General features: G+C 38.0%; 1 long non-coding RNA gene across 1 annotated transcript; it reads left to right on the top strand.

Moving 5' to 3' along the window:
• The first annotated feature begins 986 nt into the window (after positions 1 to 986).
• On the top strand, positions 987 to 5,334 carry LOC131229196 (uncharacterized). The gene is made up of 4 exons (XR_009163208.1): positions 987 to 1,556; positions 4,438 to 4,510; positions 4,738 to 4,917; positions 4,992 to 5,334. It is a non-coding gene; the product is annotated as an uncharacterized LOC131229196 (long non-coding RNA).
• Positions 5,335 to 6,595: the final 1,261 nt, after the last annotated feature.

The raw sequence follows: 6,595 nt of genomic DNA, 5'->3' as shown, positions 1-6,595 counted from the left end.
TCTAATTGAACCTCTACCATTTAAAATTTCTTGGAGGCCATAGAAGTTTTGGATCAAGCTGATGTCTGTGTTTTCTATTCATTCATATATTTTCGATGGTCGATGCTGTGTGGACCCCACCATGATGTATTTGATTAATCCATGTTGTCCCCATGAGGTCAAGCTGTGTGGGCCCCACCATGATGTGTGTCAAACATCAACACCATGCATTTGATGGGTCCCCTTTAAATTATGGGATATCCCAAAAATCAATCGTATATGGAACTCCGGTGGGCCATACCATCTAAAATCATGTGAAGACATGCCTAAAACATATAAAAGCACTTGTTGGGCCCCACCTAGAATTTGGATGCATCTGAAACTTGGTATGACCCCTCATCCAAGTGGTACACACATAATGGATGGGCTGGATTTGTGGACCACATCTCGGTGGGCCCAAAAAATAATTATGAATGTTTTAATGGAGGGTAACCCCTCTCAACTTTTGTATGTGGTGTGGCCCACAAAATACACAGATTGACTTGACTTTTAATCTCAGGGCCCACCATGGAATGGTGCATCTGACTGATGTGGTAGATGTTTGACATGCATTATGGTGGGGCCCACGCCCATCTTTAGGAAATCATGTTCAGACATACATCACAGTAGGCCGTACAAAGTTGGATGACCTGATATCCAGCAAAGTTGCATCCCCAAATTCCTAAAATTCCCTCTCTCAAGCCCCTGCCCATCTTCCGAAAACCCAAACGCTCTCTCTCTCTCTCTCTCTCTCTCTCTCTCTCTCTCTCTCTCTCTCTCTCTCGCACTCAGCCTCTCCCTTTCCCTTGCCCGCTCCGGATCTCCTGCGCTGCCTCACCCTCTCTCTGTCTCTTGGGCCCATTCCTCTCTCTCTATTTCCCAACCCCCCCTCTCTCTCTCTCTCGCTAGGGTTTTTAAAACCCCCTTTCACCCTCTCTCTGTCTCTTTGGAATTTGCAGTTTCTTCATACTCTGGGGCTATACTTCTATATGGTTTCTCTGTGATTTCTTGATGGTGGTGCCTCATCCACTGTACATGTGGCATACACGGTCACTCGGTTCTAATGAGGATGTATCATCTCCTGAAATCACACTTATTGGATGTATGTAGCCATCCAATTTGCATCCAACATATGCCTAAGAGGAAAAATGGTCAAATGTCCAAATTAATTGGATGTATGGGTAAGATCAGTCACTCGGTGTGATTTTTGGGATTTGTTGTACCCACAGTGGGGCTGACTATTTTGGTGGTTGGCATTGAAATACATATACACCACATTCCACGTGTATGGTGGATGAGTAACCGCCATCCAACAAGTGTGGAGGTCATGCAGTGGTTTAGTTTCACTCATCTTACATTGGCCTCTCATATATACATATCACTCACTAATTTCTTAGGTTTTTCAGGTGGACTGCCTTGTATGTAGCTACTGTTTTTGTTACATTGGTTCAATAGAACTTCAGATTGGTAGGAAACTCTATTTGCAATCTCTAGGATTACCAACAAATACAAAACATGATCAGGAGACATCTTCATAGGTGAAAAAAGCTAATAAATACACGCACCTCATGTGCAAATTTTCATTATTGTGTTCAACCCATCATTATAGCCTTGCCCCAACTATTTGGGGTTGGAATTACTATTCCATTTTGCCAATCATATCCAAAGCAAGAATTCTTATGATTCTTGGCAAAAGTTCTACAATGGGCTGCTCACTGGACATAAATTCTGCTCCTTTAACTGCGCTTGGGTTCAGTTGATGCATGTCATGCATTGCTTCCAGGTGAAGTTTCGATTCATGGGATGCATGTGATTGTGAACTTTCACATGCAACTGTCTTTCTTGCCAACATATCACATGTCTATTGTATTCAATCCATGTAATCCTATAAAGACTGATTCTACTTATGGAGAAATGGAGCCATGTTAACTATAATTATAGGTGTAAGCAATAGCCAATGCCTAGAAGTCAAGGCTACAAGAAACTTCTGACCAAGGGTTTATATTTTAATTGTATTCACCATAAAATTTAAGTGTTGTTTTTGATAGTTGGCTTCCACAAAGAGATTGTAGCTTTCTAGATTTGTATGAGAATTTGTTATGGTTAAATGTAATTTATGTTGCTCTACTGTCAGTAAGTTTCTATGGATACTAATGTTATTTCATACCTTAGTAAATGAAAGATAGATGTTGGTAACACAACATGTTTCTGTTCTAGAGTTCTGCTAAAGCTCACATGCACCTACACACTTCAAAAAGCAGCAAATCATTTCAAAATGGCACTTGTGTGTGACACTATACCCATGCATCAAGTGGACCACATTGTGTTGATAACTTGGCCTAAAGATGGAGGTGGTCCACTAATCATGCAGGTCACACCAACATGAGCATCAAATAAATTGCCAATAGCAACCTGCATGATGACTGGACCAGCCTAACATTTGGACCAGGTGGTTAGGCCCATTTGACTACCTACCGATATCCTTTTAGGCTTCTCTTTGTGCTTTTAGAGCCATCAACTTGAACCAACTCACTCCACACCAGTGCAGTTCTTGGTCTTTGTTGCACATGGCGAAACCATCTAAGTCAACTTCTCATATTATTTACCTATTAGTTTTACTCCTAAATTCTCTAATCTATGTTCATCTAATTTTATCCATCCTCTTCTAGTAACTCATTCATCTCATCATTCTCATTTCAGCTACGCTCATCTTATGAATATGTTGTTCCTTGATTGCTCAGCATTCTCTCTCATAAAGCATGACTGATCTAATGGCAATCCTATAAAAATTTCCCTTCAATTTTGATTGGGTAAGATTCATTTAATAAATCTTGTAACTAATAAATAGCTGAATATCTAGATCAAAATTGAAAAATGAAAGGGATGTGATGATGGTGGTGGCAGGGAGTTGGCGAAGATAAAAGCTTGGTTCCAGAAGTACTGAGTGAGAGTAGGGCGAGATTCAAGAGGAGTGGCAATTTGCTATTTGGGTATCCTTGGTAGAAAATTAATGGAAATGGACAACAATGGTCGGCAAAACAAGGCTGAACATTTGGCGTGACACATCAGGACCCAATAATTTCTACATGGAGGATACACCCTTTTATCTACTTGCCCACACCCCCCATGACATTGTTTCCCAAATGTAATTTGTCTGAGCTTGGCTACATTCTTTAATTTGGTTTAGTGATTGATGCCTATTTTTCTTTCATTAAATTCTAGGTATGTAATTTGACATGCTTGTCATATTCCTGCATGATCTGTGGATATGTCATATGTATAGTCACTTTGCTCATATGTATATGTCATACAAAAATATGTATTTAATTTCTTTCTTCCAAAAAATTTATGTATGTAATTTCTTTCTTCCAGAAAATTTATGTGGCAGTGATTTTGGAATTGTGAAGCAACTACTATTGGTTGCATGCTATTGTTTTCTAACCAACATTCTGTTTTGACTTTTGTTTAGCTCTAATCAATTTTTTTTTCTGGTGTGAATAAATATTCATAATTCCAGCTACCATTATCAGTGTATATGCTTCCTTTAGCCATTTGATTTGTTCACTAGTTTGCATTTACTTCCTATTGTGTGTCTGCTTATGACATTATTGCATGTTTCATGGAATGATTTATATATTTCTAAAATGGATCAAAGAACTTGGTGTTTTCGCCATTCATTTGCACAAGCTTTATCACTATTCATGGTAAGCTTGATTCTCTGTTACAATTCTGTATTTCTGTATGTGAAATTTTATTTATTTGTCTTTGGTATTAGGGGAATTTGGAGTGGAATGATTACTGGGATTGTTCTACAAAACCCTCATCCTTGTTTAGATGAGGGGTATTAGTCATTTGATTTAGATACAAATGCTGCAACAAAAACACAAGTATGAAATCACTACTACTAGATTTATGGCTCTAACTTACAGCTAGATGGACATATTCCACACATGGAAGCAAACCCATTCCAAAAGAACCCTAAATACATGCAAGGTTCATGTTAGATCATATTAAGAATGTTGGAAGTTATCAACATGAATGATTTTGCCGATTGAGAATGTTGGAAGCTATCAACATGAATGATTTTGCATGTAATCTGATTACTTACAAGCACACAGTAGAACTCATAGGCATCTGTTTGTTTACACTTCCAAATAAGTTGGTTATAATCTTCTATTCCTTATCCATATGTGATGTAACAAATATGTATTTTGGGTTGTTTAAAAACTAGGAATTTACAAGTTGCTAAAGAATTTATTTTCTGGAAACAAATTCTTTATGAGAAACTGATTGGGTGTACCTTACCATCTAAGTTCTCTTTGGCCATCTAGGAATTTATAAGTTCTCATTTGGTTGGTTATTTATTCCAATGCAAACCAGTAATATGCAGAATTCCACTTGTCAATTTATTTTTTACAGATGCCAAAGCGCTTCATTGTTGTATGAATCATCAAGTATCCAGTGTTAGATGCTAATATCTTAGTTATGTCAGGTACGTAAGGCACATATGTATGAGATCTAAACCGTTCATCTATTATACCTAACCGTGGATACTCCATATGTCCGAATTCATAAAAACCAAATGATCCAGAGCCATGCCACTATTTTATATGCTTTTCTTTTTTTTCTTTTTTTGTTGAATGTGAGTTCTTTATGAATTGTTCCTATTCTAAGGTACTTCTGACCAACCAACCCAAATGTTGATTTCTCATGTTGTAGATTGCTGAAGCTGCATGTTGAATTCTAATCTTGAAGGCTTTAGAACCTGAGCCCTCCTTCCACCAACATATCCATCACCATTTGGCATTCTTGCCAGACATTGCATCAAGCCTTGTGTCACCCCATTTGCACATGAGCCATGTCCACTAGTGCAGGGTGACAGTTGCATTGCCTTAGCATGTAAGCATTGGCTTTATTTTGTGCTGCTTATTCAGGATGATTTAGATCTTAATACAATTATCTATTCTGTGTAGCGGAAATGGTAAGAAGGCAAGCTTTATTTCTAGGTGACTCGGAGCTGCAACAAATGCTTCACATCTTCAGGTACTTGTTGAATATTGAGTTGCAAATTTTACTTTTGAAAATGATGCTGAATGAGATTGACTTTACTTATGAACTTTCTTGTTGGTCATTTTATATGTGTTGGTAGCCAACGCCCAATTCCTATGGACAACATTGGAGTGGCCTGGCCATTTGGACAGGTCGTGTTTATGTATTTGCTCAAAATTAATGGAGCAGACCCGGATGTGCGTTGGAGCTATCCGGATGAGCGGGGGTCCCTATAAGGTGGGAACTGCTGTTATGACCATGATGAAGCTGTCCAATTCCTATGAACAGCATTAGAGTAGCCTGACCATTTGGACAGGTCGTGTTTATATATTTGCTCGAAATTAATGGAGCAAACCCAGATGTACGTCGGAGCTATCCGAATGAGTGGGGGTCCCTGGAAGGTAGGAACCGCTGTTATGACCATGATGAAGCTATCATTTCCTATGGACAACATTAGAGTGGCCTGGCCATTTGGACAGGCCGTGTTTATATCTGTATTTGCAGGGACCACACCCTTAACCTAAACCTATAACCTTAACCTATAACCTTAACCTAAACCTATAACCTACACTTATAACCTATAACCTAAACCTATAACCTAAACCTATACCTAAACCCAAACGCAAGTCCGATCCCGAACCCGAACCCGATTTCCTAAACTTAAACTTATAACCTTAACCTAAACTTATTCTCAAATCCCAAAACCTATAACCTAAAACCTAAACCTTAACCTAAACCTAAACCTATAACCTAAACCCTAACCTAAAACCTAAACCTAAAACTTAAACCTTAACCTAAACCTATAACCTTAACCTAAACTTATAACCTACACTTATAACCTATAACCTAAACCTATACCTAAACCCAAACGTAAACCCGATCCTAAACCCGAACCCGATTTCCTAAACTTAAACTTATAACCTTAACCTAAACCTAATCTCAAATCCCAAAACCTTTAACCTATCCTAAACCTAAAACCTAAATCTAAAACCTTAACCTATAACCTATAACCTAAACCTATAACCTAAACCTTAACCTAAAACCTAAAACCTAAACCTTAACCTAAACCTTAGCCTAAAACCTAAACCTTAACATAAAACCTAAACCTGAACCTAAACCTATAACCTAAACCTAAACCTACACTTATAACCTATAACCTAAACCTAAACGTAAAACCTAAACCTTGATCTAAACCTATTCTCAAATCCCAAAACCTATGACCTAACCTATAACCTAAACCTCAACCTAAAACCTAAACCTTAACCTAAAACCTAAACCTAAACCTATAACCTTAACCTTAACCTAAACCTAACCTACACTTATAACCTATAACCTAAACCTATAACCTAAACCTATACCTACACCCAAACGTAAACCTGATCCCGAACCCGAACCCGATTTCCTAAACTTAAACTTATAACCTTAACCTTAACCTATTCTCAAATCCCAAAACCTATAACCTAACCTAAACATAAAACCTAAACCTTAACCTAAAACTTAAACCTTAACCTAAAACCTAAAACCTTAA

This window comes from Magnolia sinica, chromosome 2 (assembly GCF_029962835.1).
Source record: "Magnolia sinica isolate HGM2019 chromosome 2, MsV1, whole genome shotgun sequence".
NCBI lineage: Eukaryota > Viridiplantae > Streptophyta > Magnoliopsida > Magnoliales > Magnoliaceae > Magnolia > Magnolia sinica.
Note: the sequence above shows the minus strand (reverse complement) of the source record. Positions and strands in the feature narration are given on the sequence as shown.